Source organism: Wyeomyia smithii, chromosome 2 (assembly GCF_029784165.1).
Source record: "Wyeomyia smithii strain HCP4-BCI-WySm-NY-G18 chromosome 2, ASM2978416v1, whole genome shotgun sequence".
Lineage (NCBI taxonomy): Eukaryota > Metazoa > Arthropoda > Insecta > Diptera > Culicidae > Wyeomyia > Wyeomyia smithii.
The window spans coordinates 170,517,001-170,539,370 of record NC_073695.1 but is presented as its reverse complement, the minus strand read 5'-3'; the positions used below and the strand labels follow the sequence as shown (position 1 = coordinate 170,539,370).

The 22,370-nt window shown below is 38.4% G+C and overlaps 1 long non-coding RNA gene across 1 annotated transcript; it reads left to right on the top strand.

Annotated features, from left to right (window-relative positions):
• The first annotated feature begins 21,631 nt into the window (after window positions 1–21,631).
• Window positions 21,632–22,054, top strand: LOC129724796 (uncharacterized). The gene is made up of 2 exons (XR_008727966.1): window positions 21,632–21,748; window positions 21,812–22,054. It is a non-coding gene; the product is annotated as an uncharacterized LOC129724796 (long non-coding RNA).
• The last annotated feature ends 316 nt before the right edge of the window (window positions 22,055–22,370 follow it).

Below are 22,370 nucleotides of genomic sequence, written 5' to 3'. Positions count from 1 at the left end.
AAAAAAGCAATTGCCTTTTTTCTGAACGCAGCCATATTCTTGATTTCATTATCATCTGCGTATCTGAAAAAAACATATGTCACGTCTATGTTAGCGGATAAAACAGTTTCCGTTTTTTTTCTCAAAATAGGTTGACTCTGTCCATTTTATTGATCGGTTTTCTCCAATCTCGGGTGTGACAAAATAAAATATTTTTCTGTAGCTTCACTTCTAAACTATTTTGATCCAAACTAATCGCTGGTACATAGAAAAACTTTTAACTTTTAACAAAATATGTGCTGCTGGGTGGATTGATCATTCTAATTACTTGCAGCATAGTGCTCCCGGCAGTTTCACTGTAGGTGGCACAACCCAAACCACAAAAAAAAACAATCTTTGGTCGTTCCCGACTGACCGCTGACCAACCGTTGCTCTTTCGCCACATGTTTACCTAGAAACGCGTTCCTATTCGTGCCTGCGCTTGACACCTACTCATGCCTGTCCTTTTCAGAATTCGACCACTCTGCGATCGCTGATTGTTGCCTGTCACATCAGTGTGAAATTCCAAGAGGTACATAGTTTATTTTTGTGCCTACCTCTACTTCACATAAACAACAGCATGTCAATGAACGTTATTAATGTTTAAAGACTTTTCTCTTGATGTGTGGAAATTTAGGAAAAACATACATAGTTAAAGTATACGCTCATTCACGGCGCTGAATGATACTCCATCGATAAATTAGACATTCTCAGCGAACTCAACACGAGCTGCACTTCAAGATTGCCTTGGTAAATACGTGTGCCCTTTAGAGTAGGCTTTCATCATCTCATCTCTATCTAGGAGATAACCATCACGGCATTCTCGGTCGACTGCCGGGTTGGCAAAAGATGTGGAATTCGTTGTGTATGACCATGCTGAAAATCATTGGAGAAAGCTAGGGTGAATCCAACTGTGGAGGTGCGTGCAAGTTGTGCTGTGCTCTACAAGATGAGAATGCAAAAAGGAAAACTATTTTCGCCCGGTTTGAGTGGAAAAGCTAATCTCGTTTGGTTTGCAATCTTGTGGTTTAATAAACAAGGTTACATTTGACGAAAAGCCATTTTTCATCTTCACTCAGCGGGAAACTACTAAATATCGAAGATGTAGTAACGCTCAACAGCAAATTCATTTGGTATATCAGTTTCTTTGACATTCTGCATACTAACGAATGATCTGTTAATGGCAATTTAGCCATTCTGATGTTGATGTCGACCTGATGGATTTTTCACGAATCAATACAAAAATATTAGTTTTAATAAAAATTATGTTGACAATATTTGAAAAAAAGGCTGCAATTATTATACAACGTTGTTTTACGCTCCTGTTTGAATTTGAAAAGTTCTAGAAATGCACTGTTCCTTATAGGCCTAAATTTGAAATATCGGTAATTTTGAACCGTTGGACCGATTTCCACAATTGTTTGCAATTATATCTGCAATTGAATAAAATGAATACTAGGTTGCAATAAAAACAATTAAAAAACCTTTTTTTTTTAATTTGGCTGGTGTGAGGAATAAGAAGACTCATGGTTTTGACGCTCTTGGTTTGATTACGTCTCTAGGTAAGTTGCGTTCGGGTAGGATATAAAAATAGGTAAAAAAAAATTTTTTCTGCCATGCCATTTCCAATTTCGCTGAAACTTTTTACAGCTGTTCCTTTTTGATAAAGAGGTCATTTTATGTTATCAGTTTTTCATCAATCAATCTAGCTATGAAAAGAAACATATTCCAAAGAATACTTAAACTTACCCACTTTTCTCAAAGATGGCTAAACCGATTTTCACAAAATTAGTGTCAAATAAAAGGTCTAGTTGCCTCGTAACACCCTATTAAATTCCATTGTAATGGGATTGTAACTTTGTCTGTAATGTATCAAAATGTGAAAATCATGAAACTTCATTATCTCACAAAACTACACAACCGATCTGAACAATATTGGTATCAAATTAACTTAAGCTTCATCTCTGCGCAATCTCTCAGCTTCCGGTTCTCTAAACCTGTATTAACTTGCTACACACACGTACTGTATAAATCGGTTATTTTGCGTGTTCGCCTTATTTTTACAACCTTCTAATAACAGGGTTCGCCGGTGAGTTACGCATATTCAATTTCAACAGGGCCAGTATAAAAATGTTCCATTATAGTACAAAAGCAGCGCGTTGGATTGTATCATGCTCTTAGTGATAAATTTTCAACATTCTTATGTGTAGCTAGAGTCTCCCAGATGGTCTTGAGCTACGACGCTGGCCTAACAAGCCAGTCGTCGTCAGTTCGAGTCTCGGTTCGGAAAGACTGTTAGTGTCAGTAGGATCGTAGCGTTAGCCCCGGAATTGTGGTCTTGTACACTCAATAGTTGGCTGCGATTTCTGTGTATAAATAAACAGAAGTTCGAGTTCCGAATCGCAATGTAGCAGAGAATTTTTTTTAATTAAACGTTTTTTTGGAGGGAAAGCCGTTTAAAACCGTTATGTGCTCGACAAAAAGTACCTTTACGCGTCCAACGGAGTACTCGGGTACTCACAAATTAAAATTCTTATAAGTTTTGCAGTTTTCCTCCTATGTCGATAGTTTTAGCACCAAAAGATTCAGAAGGTCATCTAGATATTTTCAAATAAGCGTTAGAGGTGTCCCGTATTTTCTTATTTCCGAAAATCTGGTTTTTCGGGTACATATTCCGGAAAAAACCAAGCTGCGAATGTGCGTATCGTTGAAAAAAAAAGCAGGGATGAAAACTTTATGCTTGAGTTAGTTTCGACTCCTGTTTCAACGTACTTTTTACAGTGAATTCGTAGTTATTCCTAAACTGTGCGTGCATTTATATGTTGATAACAGTTTGCGCTTTCAAATAAGCTAGTAAGATAGTATCTAACGATTACTCAGCAGTGTTTTCGTACCAAAAATAAAATTCGTTATCTCGCGCGAAAGAAGATAAATCGATCAATTGAGTGGCATTTACATATGTATTCAGCTTGCGCTGCGACGCAAAGAAGAAAAATGACTTCTGCTGTGTGTAGTGCATGCGCGCTGCGCATCTCTTCTGATACCGATCTTGTCTATTGCTTTGGTGGCTGGGGGCAAACTCTACACATTAAGTGCTCCGATATAAATTCGACTGCTGCGAGTGTGATGAGAAGTTTTGTTGCATTGAAGTATTTGTGCTTCGATTGCAGGAAAAGGCAAACGAGTATAAACGATGTGCAGACTGTGTGCAATGTATTGATGAGAAAGGTAGATGCGCTGATTACTGCGGTGGCAGATTTCGAAATTGAAGCTGAAAATAACGCTAAAAAACAAATCGATGCTTTTGAATTAAACTTTTTCCCACGTATTAAATCGTGTGTTGAGAATGCGATTGCTGCTGAATTGGCAAACCTTACCGAATGTAATGCAACTGATACCACTAATGTTGCGTCGGGTGTCACTTATGCTAGTGTCACAAGCTCTGTGCGCGCGAGTACGACAAGCAGTACGAAGCGGAAAGTGAATGATGTACCCACCGAACACGAAGGTGGTATGTTAAGATCGGGCAAAAGGCGCAAATTGGTAACCGAAAAAAAATCTAATAACCCAGAAAATCTAAAGACCGCTCGGGTGTCGAGCATGTGTAGCAATCCGTTGAACTCATTCGAACATCCTAAACCTACTAATGACGCACTCAGCAGAATCGTGAAAACTGTACTGATAAAGCCAAAAACTGCACAGCCTATAGAGACAACAAAAAGAGACATTAGCACTTACTTTGACCCGGTTAAATTTGAAGTGAATGGCGTACACTTCCGTAAAAACGGCGACGTAGAAATCGTTTGCGGCTCGACTGCGCTTGCACAAACGCTATTAGATGATTCCAAAAAACTACCTGAAAACTACACAGCTGAAATTCTCAAACCACTTTTGCCTAGAATAAAAATCGTGGGAATTTCCAACGATATTAATAAGGACGAGTTAATCGATAAAATTAAACTGCAGAATACACTACCGGCTACTGCCAATTTAAAATTGCTACGAGAGCAGACTAGTACCAAAAGTGGTGTCCAAACTAAGACTGTCATAATAGAGACTGATGCTTTAACCTTTAAGTATTTAATGAAATCGAAACGCATAAACATCGGCTAGGAACGCCATAACATTTACGAAAATATTGACGTCTTGAGGTGTTTCCACTGCTCGCAATTTGGACACAAGGCTGAAAACTGCAACAACCCTATGTGCTGCCCTAAATGTACTGGCGATCATCTAATTGGTCAATGCGAAGCAAACATTGAAAAAATGTGTGAATTGCAACAACTTGAATGAGCAGCAGAAACAACCTTCTACCGATCGGCTGGATATCAATCATGCCTCATTGAGTACAAGGTGCCCTTTGTATCAGCAACGAGTGAAAAAATCGAAATCCAAGATTGACTACGCCATATAGCAACCAATAAACAGCACACAATCTTTGTGGGCTTGCTCTGGACCAGATAATTTGGACGCAATTGAAGTTAACGGACCTCTGACGTCATCCGCTATATCTGACAACGTGGGACTATCTGTTCTGTCAGGTAATTATACAATGGGTATATGTCTGCCCGAAGCTACTGTAGATACTACACACACTCAAAGTAACTTTTTCCTGCATGAACCGCATTGGGACTCACTACCTGCCACACACGCAACTGGAGGAGGAGAATCCATCTCCGTGACGATGACACTGGTTACTGGTTCTAACCATTATCCCACCAAGAGCTCAATTACTTTCTACTACCAAAATGTGAGAGGGCTTCGCACGAAGATCGAAGACTTGTTTTTAGCTACCACAAGCGCGGATTACGATATAATTGTGCTTACTAAAACCTGGTTAAACGATGAAATTAACTCCGTTCAACTATTTGGTGACACCTATGCTGTCTATCGAAATGATCGTGATGCCGTTGCCACAAGGAGGAAGCGCGGTGGTGGCGTGCTAATAGCAGTATCTACGAAACCTTGCTCCTCCAGGTCCTCGTCTCGAGTCGACAATAGTATTGAACATCTCTGGGTGAATGTTTACGGTTCCGATAACACGATTGCTGTTGGAGTGGTGTATATTGCTCCTGACTTTGCAACTGAACTCGTTAAGGCCATGTGATTATCATCTGCTTTTTGGGGATTACAATCAACCAAACCTAGTGTGGACGAGCTCTCCTTCAGATTTTTTATATGCTGACCCTTCTGAATCGAGATTTTCGGTGTCAGGTTCTGCTCTTGTCGATGGCATGGCTTTGCTGAACATGAAACAGATCAACGATATCAGAAACATCAGAGATCGCACATTGGATCTTATTTTTATCAACGCTGAAATCGCCTCGGAGTGTGTCGTGTCAGAGGCAGTCGAGCCCCTGCTCCAGACTGATGCGTTTCATCCAGCTCTTGTTTGCAATTTGAACTGTCCTCACACTATCAACTACAATGATATTACTAATGACATGAAGTTCGACTTTCGCAAAGCTGATTTTGTCTCACTTGGTAGCGCTATTGCAAGCCTCAACTGGTCCCGATTATTAGATAGTGATATCGATAAAGCCGTTGAAACCTACACTAGCCAGCTGTCTCAACTTTTCCTCCAATATGTGCCTCTGTCACGCCCTCGGAGGAAACCACCTTGGTCAAATGGTCAACTTCGCGAACTGAAACGCCTACGAGCAGCTGCATTGAGAAGATATACCAACTATCGCAGTTTTTAGAGAAGCGTGAGTTCAACATCGCAAGCAGCAATTACCGGACTTTGAATCGTTATCTTTACAACAGATATATACAAAGGAAAGAAAAAGATATGAAGCGCAACCCTAAAAGCTTTTGGAGCTTTATGAATGAAAAACGTAAAACAAATGGACTCCCATCAACTGTTTTCCTTGGTACGAAAGTTGCCGAATCTCATGAAGAAATTTGCAATCTTTTTGCAGACCACTTTTCCGGCGTGTTCAGTGCTGAACCCGCTAACGAACAGTCCATCAACCTGGCGTTGGGATCAGTACCTCGCGATGTTATTGACATAACAACCTTCTTGTTCACCGTAGAAGAGGTTTGCACAGCAATTCGAAAATTAAAATCGCCTGTTGTAGCTGGGCCCGATGGTATACCATCCATTGTACTGAAGCTCTGTGCTGAATCTATTGCAACTCCGCTGATTATCATTTTCAACGCGTCACTATCACAGGCGAAATTCCCGGAGATGTGGAAACAATCATTTATGTTCCCTATTCATAAAAAAGGAGACAAGCGAGATGTCGGCAATTACCGAGGGATAACATCATTATGCACTGGGTCTAAGCTTTTTGAAATTTTAGTTGGAGATGTTCTATTTGCTGCAGTCCGTTCATATATTTCACCTGCTCAACATGGTTTCTTCAAGGGACGGTCAATTGACACTAACCTCGCTGAATTCTCATCACTCTGCATCAAGGCAATGGAGGACGGAAATCAAATTGATACAATCTACACAGATCTTAAGGCTGCCTTCGATCGTGTTGACCATCAATTGTTGCTAACTAAAATTGAGCGTTTAGGTGCCTCTCCGCACTTCGTTAAATGGTTGGGATCCTACTTGATCAACCGTAAGCTGAACATCAAACTTGGATCGACTTTCTCTTACAGCTTCACAAACAGCTCCGGAGTGCCTCAGGGAAGCAACTTGGAGCCTTTACTGTATTCGACTTTCTTCAACGATGTCTTGCTATACCTACCTCCTGGCTGTAAGCTAGCGTATGCTGATGATCTTAAAATCTTCGTCATTGTCGAATTAGTAGAAGATTGCATTGAACTACAGCGACTGATTAAAATGTTCGAGAAATGGTGCATGTGGTACCAGCTTATCATCAGCGTACAGAAATGCTGTGTCATATCCTTCACGAGAAAGAAATCTGCCATTGAGTGGGCTTACGAAATCAACGGACGCTCGGTCGTCAGAGTTGGTGTTGTGCGAGACCTTGGAGTTTTATTGGACTCACAGCTTTCGCTCAGAGATCATTACTCGAATATTATTGCTAAAGCAAACAGAAACTTAGGATTCATCATTAGAGCTGCCAAAAATTTCCGTGACCCCTACTGCCTGCGATCACTGTCCTACGTCCTCGTTCGCTCAGTACTGGAAACAGCTTCAATCATTTGGAGCCCCTACATAAACTGTTGGGCCACTAGAATCGAAGCTATACAGTCGCGATTCTTAAAATTTGCACTAAGGTTGCTTCCTTGGAGTAACCCAACGAACTTACCACCCTACGAGGATCGATGCCGTCTCCTTAACATGGAAACTCAGCAGTGTCGGCGGAATTCAGCTAGAGCACTGTTTGCTGCCAAGTTGTTGCTTGGTTATATTGACTCTCCCAACCTTCTGGAGCAAATCAACCTGAATGTGCCGGTAGTATCTTTAAGATCTAGTTACTGTTTAAGACTTAACTTCAGACGAACTAACTACGGGAAAAACGAACCTGTTTTAGCGATTTGTAAAGAATTTAACGAAGTGTACCATCTATTCGATTTTTGTCAATCCTGTGAAGTTTTTAAAAACCGTCTGAAACTATTCAACTTGGCCGCTTAAGTGTATTTGTAATAGTTAATAGTTTAAGTTTTATTCATGTAGACAAATGTAGTCAGATGAATTAATAAACCAATAATAATAATAATAATAATAATTTCTGCCTTACAGTGACGAACCCGCTATTCGATCAATTCAATATTCATTAAATAAATGATCAAACCAGCAAGAGAAGCAATGTGAGGACGAGTGATGGAATACAACGATTCTATGACACTAAACAAAAACTAAAAACAGAAGAGAGTTTTAAAAAGTTATAATCTGAATTGGAGGAATTACAGCGTTAGAAACCCATCTTCGAGGGTCGCCTTATTCGAAATCGACGATACTGAGAGATTCTATTCGCGAAGAAAGAATGGAGCGATTCAACCGTTAGCCCAAATTCAAAATTTAACGTTTCGCATTGTTTGATCAATGTTTATGTCCGGTTTTATTTTGGATCGAACTGTAACATAGTTGTCCGGGCTAGGTAACGGACTGGGTTATGCTTCCGAGGTGTGAAAAAGTCCGGCCAAAATAAATTGAACTGAACATAAACATGAATCACAAGAAGCACACTGCAGGAAGTTTAGATACTGTCTGAATATTGAATATTTGAAAAAAACTAGTCTTTTGTGTCATTTTTTGCTCACGATTTGTTCAATCCAAGAAATCAAAAAGTGTACAATAAAAACTACTGGAAAAACTGGTCAAATTTTACAGCAAAACTTGTGTTGCATTGTTTTTATATAATCAAACATATAAAACTGAGATTGATTCTCTCATTAAAATGACCATTTAAAAAAACTGACATTTTCACCCCCAGACGCTGGTCCGGACATCAGAAACGGAAGTATGCGGATCGTCAATTTCAACTTCGCCGCGAATCAAGCGGGCTCACCAAAAGATTGAGTAATTTAACCTTTTTGTCATATGAGTTCGATCCCCCCCCCCCCCCAGCTACGGGCCTGTATCCCGGGACTCCGAATCCTGGGATTTTTTTATTCAAATTTCGTGATCCCGGAAAATATATTCAGCACTTATAATTATTGAAACCCGATTTTAAATTACAGACCTGTGACAGACTTTTGTGCAAGATTGTATAACTATTTGTTTATGACAGATGTCTGTCTTTCTGATGCTAATAAACTTGGAAATTACTGCTTCGAACGGCGTGAAAATTTGTGCGTGGGAGTTTTTTAATAAGGCCAGGAAAGTTTCTCATGATGGCTAGAGGCGACCCCTCCTCTCCAAAAGAAGACGGCTTTTATACAAATGAAACCCAAATTGCTGCATAACTCGGAAGTTATTCTAATAAATCAAAAAATAGCTCTACGCCTTCTGAAGGATCCGAAATGACCGTCAAAGAGGACAACTTTAAATACTGATCGTAGAACGTCTCGTAGTTTTCTATAGAATTTATTGGTGGTTTGCTTCATGGGAATTTTTTTAATTAACGCGTTCTTACGCGGATTTATGAATTACTGTGTTTTTTTACGCGGATTTTCGAATTATCGTGTTTTACGCTATATCAACCTATGATTATTTTAATACCGCTGAACTGATCATCTTTAAATCGGGAATGTAGCTGATACTAGTGATACCAGTTGATGTGTTTCAACGACTTTGTTTTTTTTCTATTTAGTTAGCGTGGCAAGGTGAGAGAAGGCAAATTTGTTATTTATAAACTTCTAAGCATCAAATTCGATCACCGTACCAATTCATAAATATGTATTTTCAGCATGTTTCTATGACATTGATTTTCCTGTTTCTCAGTGTCGTAATTAAGGAGAGAGAGGGGGTGGTATATTACATTTCATCTATCTTAACATATAAAAATGCAGCTCTGTCTATCTGATTCTTATAGGCTTGGAAATCGTTGAACCGATCGGCGTGAAAATTTGAATGTAGAAATTTTTGTTAAGGTGATAATGATAGTTTGAAATCCATCCCTCTTCAGGAACAGATGGAGCTCATACAAATAAAACACGAATTTCTGCATAGCTCAGGAACTAATCATACATATGGAACCATATTTGGCATATGAAGATTTTTGGGAGCAAGAAATACGGAGCCACCTTTGGCATGAAAAATTCTTTGGGAGCAACAAATATTCCTAGGGTGGGTTATGATGTCTAGATTAATGATGTCTAAATGTTGTGCAATAGTAAACCGTATATAAATATAATTATTTTGGAATTTAATAAAAATAGTAACGAAAACTCATTGTGGTGGCGTTTAGATCTTTTTTTCGTCGCCCAGAAATTATTCAAATACCTATACTTTTTAAGCCTTTTATCTCGAAATGGATAATATTCTAGCAAACTTTTTCTTTTGATACTTCTATACAAAAAAATTGGCGTTTGAGACATTTTTGCGACCACGTACTTGACATTCATCATTTATGCAAATATCAGATCCCATCGATACTAAACATTTTTCGTGTTGCACCAATTGAAAAAATGGCTATAATGGCTGTTCTGATTTTTGTTCCGCATTCCCATATATTCAACGCACTATGCGTCGTTGGATCTTTTTACCAGTATTATTTTCGGCAGTTATCTGAGATCCTAGGAATACGAACTTGTCTACCACTTTGGGATCATCGCTATCCATGAACAGTGTTATTTTAACACCGTCCCTGGGAGGCGAATGTTGGTTTCTTCCGAGCTTCTTTCTGTCATATACTTGATTTATATACTTCAAAACACACATTAATTTCTAATCCAACTCTCCTAGTCTGACGTAGATTGTCTCAGCCGTCGCAATGTTTCTTGTAATTGCGTCGAGGTCGCCTGCAAAGTCTATCAGTTTCGATGCCCGCTCGCCGGTTTACACCCTCAGTAGCAATATATTGAAGAACGTGCAGGATAGACCATCCTCTTGTCTCAACCCTCTGCACGGTTTGAAGAAATTTGACAGTTTCCCCGATACGCACCCGTGATACATTACTCGATCCAAGGTAGCTTTGATAAGTTGTGTCAGTTTATCTGGGAAACTATAAGTCTTGCATTATTTGTCATAGCTGGTCTCGATCGGTTTGGTTGGTTAATGACTGGACCTAAGGCGCATAACAGTTCCCACTAGTGAACCTCAGCCTTCCAGCTACCGTACCCCTACCTTCTCGTGGTACCAACTGATGTGCGAGTAACCAGTGGAAAGATCGGGTAACCAATCCTGATGGGACTGCTGGTCGCATGCTGACAGGGGGCGGGGCTTCCTTCCTCGGAGGGGAGTTTCCTGGGATCGACACCAACAGAAGCGTTCTAAGTAACGCAGTGTCCTTCACAAGTCCTGGTAGTGCCCGGGACACTAAACAATGGCACTACGATGGCCCTCCTGCGACATAGTGGGGTTGGTCGCTAGCCTTGCAATCCCGCAAAATTAAAAAACAACAGCAACGAATGCAATAACGTTAAGTACGGACCGGAACAATCGGCTAGGACCTAGGCAACGAAAACGGACTAACGATTGGATTCTCGGAACATGGAACTGCCGATCTCTCAACTTCCTAGGAAGTACCCGCGTGCTTTCCGAGGAATTGAAGACCCGCAAGCTAAACATCGTAGCGCTGCAGGAGGTATGCTGGAAGGGGACGATGGTGCGTACGTACAGGGATGGTCACATCATCTACCAGAGTTGTGGAAGCACGCATGAGCTGGGAACAGCTTTTATAGTGATAGGGGGGTCTCGATCGAATCAGCCTTGAAGCCCACGAAGACATGATGAGTGGATACGGGGTACTCCCGGCATTCCTGTGGGATTTGCCGGAGAGTAGAGATTTTATCCGTAGAAGAGCGTGCTTGTGTGCAGCCCGCTTGGTACTGCCTTACGAATTCTTTTTCTAGAGGAGAAAGACGGCGGAGCAGAATTTAAGAGGGGATTTCATAGGCGGCGTTGATCAGCGTTATGCCACGGTAGTCTCTGTTCCTCCCAAATCTCGAAAATTACACAATTTACCTCTTCTTTGCTTGCTGGAATCCATCGTCGAGAGTCGAAACACGTAGTTCCTCCGAAAAAGGTACTGCCTCGTCAAGTAAGCGCGCGTAGTTTTCGGTAGCCTGCGGGCCGTGTTACTGCCGGATTGTAAACAACTTAACCGTACACACCTTATCAGCTTGTGATACAGTTTATTGATTGAAAGACTGTTGAGCTTCGTGCGTGTGGTGCTCCGAACAGATAATACTAATGGAGTCGGATTCGTAGCCAGGAGCCTACTGACTAGGCCTTCGTTGTTGAACCTTTTTATACTCTTTGAATAATTTACAAATGTCTCCAAGATAGCAAGTCTACACGATGATTTGTATAGACTACTATAGGCTACTAACATCTGGAGCGACGAGCTTGTAACGGAGCATTTTGCGTGCTGTATGAATTGGCCCCGCGATGTAGTACACTCAGCTAGGCACCGCGTAGTGCGCCAGCAGCGAGTATGCTATAATCGCAAAGGTGTTGGCAATGTGTTAATTTAGAATGTGTTTGTTTACGGTTCATGGTGTCGTACGAAATAGCTAGTATGCGACAGGATGCTAGGCCGAGTAGGACGGTTTTGTCGTGTGTGTGAATTAACTTAGACAGTTTTGAGCGTAGATATACTGTTACTAGGTAGTGATCTGAGTCTATATCCGCACTATAAAGAGAGCGTATATTGGTGATGTTCGAGAAAAATCGGCAGTGCGTCTGCTTGTGGACTGGTCTATGACTGTCTATAGCTTCAAAGTTTGTGTTTTGTCAGTGTGTCTTTTAAAGATTACCTGGAAGGTAACTTACATCAGTCTTTCTCAAGACTACCTATTTCTTTCTTTCTCAATACTTGCAATTTGATATTATTTTTGAACTTTTTGCGTATCACCTGAAATGGCAGGACGAAAAAAGAAACCACGCATCGCTACGGGGAGGAAAAGAGAGGCATCTCTTACTGAAACTAGCTTATGCAGTGAAAATTTATATGATATTCTACCTGAGCAAGAAGCCGGTGAAATTGAAATGTTCGAAAGTAAAACTATTCAAAGTGAAACTTCTGTAAAAAAGGAGAAAGTTCCACCTATTGTGGTAACTATTGCTTCTGAATTTAATATTTTTAAAAGAGAACTTTCTACGTTTCTCTCCGACGTCAAAGTTACTTATCAAATTGGCCGAAGAGGCGAATGCCGTTGACTGGCCCAAACATTGAAAGATTGGAATCGTCTTATTCAGTATTTAACTGAAAAGATGTATAAATTTTTTACATATGATACGAAGAGCGCCAAGCCGTTCAAGGTCGTATTGAAAGGTCTCACCAACGATCAAACCGTTGATGAGATCAAAATTACTTTGACAGAAATACTTGGCATAGCCCCTACCCAAGTAATTCTGATGAAACAAAAATCACGAGGCGAAAACAGTCAGCGAACTGGAATTTCCCTTGTAAATTATTCAATTCATTTTAACCGCATTTTTTGAAATAGCACATGCTTTATATAACGTGCGTGTAAAATGGGAATTATATCGAAAGTTTGGCGGAGGTGAAAAGCATATCACCCAATGCTGTGTTTGCCAACGTTATGGCCATGGTTCAAAGTTTTGTAACATGGACCAAAAATGCCTCATTTGTGGAGATTCTTCTCACAAAAAGGACACATGTCCTGTGAAAGAGAGTAAAAATTTTCGCTGTGCGAATTGTAACGGCAACCATATGTCGAATTTTTATCAATGCCCAGCCCGTTTAGCAATTGTTAAGGCAAGGCAAGGTAAACAAAATTCAAAACAAACTTCAAAACAAAATTCTCCAAGCGTACCAGTGACGCATAGTTTACCTACTCCTTTGCATACCCGTTTAGCTTATGCACAGGTTACAGGTAGTTCGAACATTATACCGCCTAGTGTTGGTAGTTCGAAAATGACCATTAATATGGGTTGCAAAACATGCTAGAAAATAATTGTACACCTATTACTCCAGCTAATATTGCTGCCGAAAATATTTTTCTAATGTCAACTGCCTGGGGCCTATTACAGCAGGTAAACTTTCTTTTTTGCAACAGGCAATGTTCGATCTTATGAACGCCATGTTGCAGGCAAAATCAATGTTTGAAGCCATTCAAATAGGCACAAATTTTACTATTAAAATTGTTTCTAATTTAAAATTTGGCAATGATTTTAAATAAAACAAATAAAATATTAAATTGGAATGCTCGCTCATTGAAGGCCAATGAGAATGAGCTTTTTAATTTTTTAACAGTAAATAATGTGCATATTGCAATTATTACTGAAACATTTTTGAAATCTAATATAAAATTAAAATATGATCCCAATTACGTGGTTCATAGATATGATAGGATTCAGGGTTCCGGCGGTGGAGTTGCAATTGTTATTCATCGCCGAATCAGACATCTTGCTCTTCCCCATCTTGAGACGAAAGTTATTGAAACTTTGGGAATTGAAGTTCAAACTGAACTTGGGATTTTATTTATTGCCGCAGCATATTTACCATTTCAATGCACACGCGAGCACAAAAATTATTTTAAAGGTGATTTACAAAAACTCACCAGAAATCGTTCGAAATTTTTTATAATCGGCGATTTTAACGCTAAACATCGTTCATGGAATAATTCTCAAAGTTATTCCAATGGAAAAATTTTATTCAATGATTGTTCTTCAGGATACTATTCTTTTTTGACTCCGAATAGTCCTACATGCTTTTCTTCTGTAAGAAACCCATCAACAATTGATTTGGTGCTAACAGATCAATGTCATGTATGTAGTGATTTGATCACACATGCTGACTTTGATTCTGATCATCTTCCAATAACTTTTTCTTTATCACATGAATCAGTTTAAAACCCTATGAGCTTTGTTTTTAATTATAACAAGGCTAATTGGGAAAGATACAAAACTCATATTGGGAGAAACTTCAATAATGAGCTTGATTTGCAAAACGAAGTGAATATTGATTCCGCTTTGGAAGCATTAAAATGTGCAATTGTTGATGCCAGGAATTATTCTGTTCCAAAGGCTCAAGTGAAATTTGATTCATCAATAATTGACGAAAATCTTCAACTTCTAATTCGTTTGAAAAATGTCCGCAGACGTCAATATCAACGTTCTCGTGACCCTGTTGTTAAAACTATTTATAAAGATTTACAGAAAGAGATTAAACATAGATTTACTCTTCTGAGAAATCGAAATTTTGATACTAAAGTTAAAAAATTGAAACCATATTCACAACCTTTTTGGAAGCTGTCGAAGATTCTTAAGAAACCTTCAAAGCCTATTCCAGTTTTAAAAGATGGTGAACGTTTTCTTGTATCCAATGAACAAAAGGCTCAAAGACTTGCTCAGCAGTTTGAGAGTGTTTATAATTCAAATTTGAATTTTGTGAGTCCAATTGAAAATGAAGTCACACGTCAATTTGATTTATTTTCTTCCCAGAATTTTTTACCTGCAGAAATAATTGAAACTAACTTGAATGAGATTAAATCAATTATTAAAAATTTTAAAAATATGAAAGCACCTGGTGACGATGGAATCTTTAATATATTAATCAAACATCTCCCTGAAAGCACAATGGAATTTTTAGTGAAAATTTTCAATTGCTGCTTCAAAATTGCATATTTTCCCAAATTATGGAAAAATGCAAAAATTACTCCAATTTTAAAACCGGATAAGAACCCAGCTGAAGTTTCAAGTTATCGACCAATCAGTTTGCTTTCTTCAATAAGTAAACTGTTTGAGAGAATTATTCTTAACAGAATGATGTCACACATTAACGAAAATTAAATTTTTGCAGATGAACAGTTTGGATTTCGCCATGGGCATTCCACTACTCATCAATTGCTCAGAGTTACTAATATGATACGAGCTAACAAATCTGAAGGTTATTCCACTGGAGCTGCTCTTTTTGATTGCGAAATTGTAAACTTTTAATTTTGAAAAATTATCTTACTGATCGAACTCTGCAGGTTGTCTATCAGAATTCAAAATCTGATAGATTCCCTGTCAGAGCAGGTGTAACTCAAGGTTCAGTCTTGGGTCCAGTCCTGTACAACATATTCACTTCAGATCTTCCTGATTTGCCTCCAGGATGCACAAAGTCATTGTTCTGCGATGACACAAGCATTTCCGTAAAAGGAAAAAGTCTTCGTGTCATATGCAGTCGATTGCAGAAAAGTTTAGATATTTTTTCTTCCTACTTGCAAAAGTGGAAAATCTCTCCCAATGCTTCTAAAACTCAACTGATAATTTTTCCGCATAAGCCTGGGGCTTCTTTCCTCAAGCCAAACAATAATCACGTTGTCAAGATGAATGGGGTTATTTTACGTTGGTCTGACAAGGTTAAGTACTTGGGACTAATTTATGATAAAAAACTCGTTTTCAAAGAGCACATTGAGAGTATACAAGCCAAGTGCATCAAATATACGAGATGTTTATATCCTCTCATTAACAGGAATTCTAAACTTTGTTTAAAGAACAAACTTTTGATTTACAAACAAATTTTTAGACCAGCAATGCTTTATGCTGCACCGATCTGGTCAAGTTGCTGTTCAACAAGGAAGAAAACGCTCCAAAGGATTCAGAATAAAATTCTGAAAATGATTTTGAAGCGTCCTCCTTGGTTTGTTACACTCAAATTACATAGACTTACTGGTGTTGAACCATTAGAAGCTATGTCAAATAAAATTATTAACAATTTTCGACAAAAATCGTTGCAATCCTCAATTGCTACGATAACCTCTCTTTATAGCCAATAAGTTAGCAATTAAGTTAGTTGTAAGTTTACTTCCCCTTTTCTGACAAGTAGGTTTAAATCCCTATGAATGATGAGTCCTAATTGCGAAAGCAAACAAATCCTAACAATTAAAATTACAAATTTGTGTTTTTGTGTACAGTGTTGAGAAGTCACCAGTTGTGATTGGACACACATACTCATTATTTACTAATATTTATCATAAATACTTAAGCTACTAACAAAAGAAAACAAAAAAAAGAGAAAAATCAGCAATTAATGAGATCGTGGTTAATTTGATTTGTTGTTAGGTGGTCAGGTGAGCTCCTGATGTCTTTGCGTGGAAAAAGTGCTTTTAAACACTAGGCCTCGGCAAGCTGCGAAGTTGGTACATCCTTGGTCGTTGCGCTCGCGCCGGTATAATGTGAGGGCCTAACGTTGATCTGTACATCTCTTTCCTATCAACCTGGGCGTTCGTATCCCCGATAACGATCTTGATGTGTAACAAATTCCTTCTCGTTGATGAACGTTTCCTCCTCGTCGTCAGGTCTACCTTCCTGCGGGCGGTTCACATTGATGATTGATCCTCAACAAACACATCCTCTCGTTGATCACCTTTTAGTTGATCACGTGACCCTGCGTTCTGCCCAGCACACAAAAACCTGTTCCCAGCTCGTTGGTCGCTCCACCGCTCTGGAAGACCTGGGCCTTGCCGTCACGGACTCTCCACACCTACTCACTTTTGCGACAGATCTTCTGTAGAGTCACGAAGCCGAACTTGCGGGATTCTAACTGCTCGAGCAGCGCCCGGTCTCCGCCAACAAAATTTAGCGACTTGAAGTTCCAGGTACCGAGTTTCCATTCGTTGCTTAGGTCCGTGTCAAATGTTTCGAGGTATATTTTTTGATTACTCGTAGTGCAATTGTTTAGGTAGGTTGCCTTACTAGGACCACGGTACCGAGACTCGTGATGTGGCTACCATCTTGGCTATAGCGTTCGAGACAACACGTTTTTTATTTATTTTAGTCGGTCGCTCCGGGTTAGATGCTGTAGCCACCTCTCACCTGGGAAACAGACGCTCAAAGGTTGGGATTTCCACTGAGGAAAACAGCCAAGTCATTTTGGACTTTGTCCAGATGTTTTCAGGGCGCCTTCTGGTACTGTTGGTTTTTGCAAAATTTTTAACTTTTGTGTTTTAGTAAAGTAGGTATTGAAGATTACAATCATTTTTAGAGCGGGTTTGTGTGATCAGTTTAACGTCTTCGGTAAAATTGTAGATATTGATTTTGTCTTCCCAAAAAAATGAACAACTCAAAAAGATTTTTTGACGTAGGACTGCGTCTTTGTTTTCTATACTAGAGCACGTTTTGTAAAATTGAAAATGAAACTGGCAAATGTTGCGTCAAAACGACTTATTGCATCCTCGTCATTCATATGTCGGTTGATTGATAAAATGTGTGACAATTGTTTGATATAATGTTTAACATTGTTGCTTTACTACTTAATGGTGAAAATAAGTGAAAAGTTACAAGGTCGAGATTTCCCATACTCTTTCCTCGCTATTGTCTTGCTTCTTGAGCACGGATAACAATAACGCGGACGGAATAAATTCCACTGCACACTTATTTTGACTCAGTGAAGTGTTTTGTTTCGCTTCTCATTCTCGAGTCTGCAATAATTGATTCTCAACTCGATACATATGATCACGTGTAGAAAATAACATCAAAAACCTAAATTAATCCACTTAGCGGTCAGACTCAGCCTTTCTCATTCAAACTTATTTTTTGTAAAAATAGATTTACATGAACGCTGCAATCCAATAAAGGAATATTCACTCTTTGGGTTCTAAAGTATTGATGTTGTAATAGAAGTATAAGATATGAAATTTGACGTTATGTTAGTGCTCAAGAAATAGCGGAATAAAAGAAATGATTCTTGATTTCGAAAAAAATAATACCAGGAACGTTTAAATAGTACGATACCATATTTAAATTATATTGAGGCCACATATATTGATCAAAGCAGGTGTAGTTTTAAATAGTCTTTGAATTTTTGTCTTTCCATAACTTCTGAACCACGTATCAAATTGTTATGAAGTTTGTTATTTGTGAAATTGAGAGAAAACTCGTTCGTCAGACACTAGTTATTTTCAAATCAGTCGTGTAATCTTTGAGATAATAGACTTTCGTTGTTTTTACAATTTAATACTCAACGGTTGCTTAAGTCCTATTATAACCAAAAGAAATGGGAACGTTTAGGGCAGCCAAACTTTGAAACCAAGTTTCCAATCATAATTCATCAGTTAACTTTTAACTAGCTTGTTCATCTGATATCAACATTGTTTAAATCGGTTGTGTAGTTTCTAAGATAATGAAGTCGTGATTCGTGATTTTCACATTTCGATACATTACATACGTAGTTACAGTCCGATTACAGCAAAATCCAATAGGGTGTTATGAGGCAGCTAGACCTTTCATATGACACTAATTTTGTGAAAATCGGTTCAACCATCTCTGAGAAAAGTGAGTGAGTTTATGTAGTCTTCGAAATATGTTTCTTTTCATAGCTGGATTTCACATTTTTAAACATAACAGGCAAAGTAATAATCCATTTGCAAAAAAAAAAAATCACTAGGGTCTTATGGGGCAAAAAGACCGTCCGTATGACACCGATTTCATTGAAATCGGTCCAGCCATCTCTGAAAAACATGAGTGAGATTAAATATTCTCCAGAACACATTTCTTTCCATAACTTTTGAACCACAAGTTCAATCTTCATAAAATTCAAAAGTTAAGGGGTTTTCAGGTTCATTTGAAATTAGTTTTGTTCAAATCGTTTGTGTAGTTTCTGAGATATTGATGTTTCGTAATTTTTACATTTTGACACATAACCTCTAAACTAGAAATCCAATTACAACAAAATTCAATATGGTCCTATGGGGCAACTAGACCTTTCATTTGCAATTAATTTCATTGAAATCGGTTCAGCCATCTCTGAGAAAATCGAGTGAGATTTGGAGAGCGTTACACGCATTCACATACACACACACATGCAGAAAATGCTCAGCTCGTCGAACTGAGTCGAGTGATCTACGACACTCGGCCCTTTTGGGCACTTTTGTACCTTTAGTTTTTGCAGTGATTGCTATACCTTTCTAGGAGAAAGGCAAAACGTGTTATGTTCGTTTATTCAACCAATAAAACTAAAGAAAATACAAAATAATGTGACAACCTCAGTGGTACGTCACACAAATTTTTATCAAAATTCACTATAACGTTTTGTCACACATTAATGATCCCTACAAGGGAAGACAATAGAATAATATGTTATAATAATATAGAAATAAAATATTATTATAATATAAAATATTACTTTAAATTCTCCACTGCATTTTTAGTGTCTTATTATACATGATCTATAACAAAATTTCAGAAACTTTCATATAAATCTTCATTTACTAAAATGTCAATAAAATAAAAAAGAGGAGCCAGGCGCAAGGTTTTTCTTTCCGTATATATTCAGAAGGCTTCAACCTCTCTGTTGGTAAATAAATTTTGATGGGACTTGCCCGGAAGGTTACTAAATCATAAAATTAGTATCTCAAGATTATGGATTTTTCGCGGCTGGCTTTCACAGTCACCTATTTTGTAAACAATCTGTGATTATTGTATGTATTTAACTTTATAAATATTGCAAAATATTCTACTTATCTTATTCTAACCGTGAAAAAGAACAACCATTTGACAAAATTTTTCATTTTTTTATGCCACCCGAGCAAAAGCACGTATTTTGCAAACTGACCAAATAACTGTGGAATAACTCTGAAATACAACAGTTTGGTGTATGTGATAAGGCACCGATGGGTTCTGGGATAGTATGTTTCAACTGAAGTCAATCCAAAATAATAGAAATCATGTATTTTGTATGTCGAACTTATGACAAGCATTTTGGGTCAAATACTCCTATGTGCGGTGGTGCGATCATCAGCGTTCTGTAGCAAGCATTTTTAGTTGAAAATTATGGAATCGGTTCTTTTCAGAACTGAGAATGGTTGCAGATAAGAAATCTGAGAATTGCCGCAACTACTACTAGTGTAAAATTTTAATGTATTTCCCAATAATCTTTTTTACAATAACGACCGGGGCACTAAAGGAAAATGGCAGTGTTGCCTATGAACAGTTAGTCGCAGTAAGATATAACCATCGTTTTAAGAATTTCCGCTGCGAAATTTAGTGATTTTCCGGTTCAATTGTTCCTTTGTGCCCAGTCTAACACCGTTATCGGTCCAATATCGATAATGCAAATTATTTAATCTGAAACCAGGGTAATTTTCGCATCAGGATGATACAATTTTTTTGGTGCTCATGACAATCACCCAATAGTATCTAAGGTGTTTTGTTTCATTTCTCATTCTCAAGTCTGCGTCGCGCCGCCTACATTGCAAAAATCTACGCCCAACTCGATACAAAAGCGTGTAGGAAATTCAACTTCCTTCCTGTGCTTAACAAAACAGCAACTGGAGCCCTTATAACTGTTGGTGATACACAGTATATAACAGCCGTAGTGAAATGTGTAAAACAAGAATTAATAACAATAGATATATTTGTCCTACGTCACCATACTCAGGGCTGTATGCCTTGTAGTATTTTAGATTATTTTTGTTTTTAATTTTTTCATGATCGGATAGCCATCGATAGACGTCTTCTCCTGCTGCGACAATAACATTGGTCTTAAAATGAAGAGAAAAAGTGCACTCCGAAAGTTCAAACTGTAAAAAAAACACATTATAGCTATTCAACCATTCTTATGAAATCAGGCTCGAATTCAGGGGGAAAAAGTGGGCAAATGCCCCGGGCCTCTCGACACGAGGGGCCCCCTAGTCCTGGGCCAGACATGAAACTCTGTTTTCACAGAGTGGAGACCTTTTTTTTGCTCGTCACCTTTCAGCGAAGCGTAGTTATTAAGAAAAATGTGCCCCTCAAAAAAATCTGCCCCGGGTCCTCCAGCACCTAAATCCGGCCCTGCCCCTAGCCATTACCAAAACGCGTCAACTTACGTTCGCACAGTAATTGCTCGCCGGGTTCGTCGCTTTAACGTTATCTTTACGAGAAAACTTGTTAAAGTCTCTGAAAAAATTCACCAAAATTCACAGGAATTGAATAACTATAATCTTTCATTTTTTTCGGTTTGAGCTTTTGGAATGCACCTGTGTTAATCAGTGTAATCAATAACTTACAACTACTTAAAGTCCGCATTCGAAGAATGAAGTTGGCAATGCGTGTAAAATCGCAATTTATCGTTACTGATGCGATTGGTTATGGGTTGAATGTTCTAACAATTCACAGCTTTGCTCATGTATATATAACATAAATTTGAACGCCTATTCACAGATATTTAAGCATTCAAACGAATCACAGTGTAGTTTATCAAAATTACAACTATGAAAAGTTTGCATTTATTGTTCATTTCTGTTTTAATCTTTTTATGTTACCTAACACGTGAGAATTTTTCTAAAAATATTTTTTATAATTTATTTATACCTATCTCCAAATTCTTGTTAGCTACACTATCTCAAAGAGATTTACCAGGAAAGGATTGCAGAACTCCGGATAAATTTTTCAATCCCGAAGGAAAGTGGCAGTGTTTATGTAACGAATGGAAGGTAGTACAAATGTGTAGAATGGAAGAAGGTTGAAGGTTATAATACCCCGTCAACATCGACAAACTTTTTCATTTACTTTTATTTATTAAAAGAAAAATTATAATAAACTAGTACATTTTTACCGAAGTGCGATTAACTCTAATTGATTGATTATCACATTTTTATTTTACATAGCGGTGATCAAAGTAATAATTTTCCACAATTGATGATAAAACATTTCCGGCAACTACGAAACCCATGAAAATCCTGTTAACAGCAACACTTCCAAAATTAAGGAAAACCAAACAAATCTGTTACCCGCACTGAGTTTCCATTTTCGATTTCGTTTACACCTCGTCGTTACCGCCTATCTATCATTCTTCGCACGAGTAGCTCGCGGCAATATGATACCTACGGTGATGACTGCTAACTGATTTGGAAGGGTATTAGCGGGAAATGTGCCTTTTCAACTAGCTTTT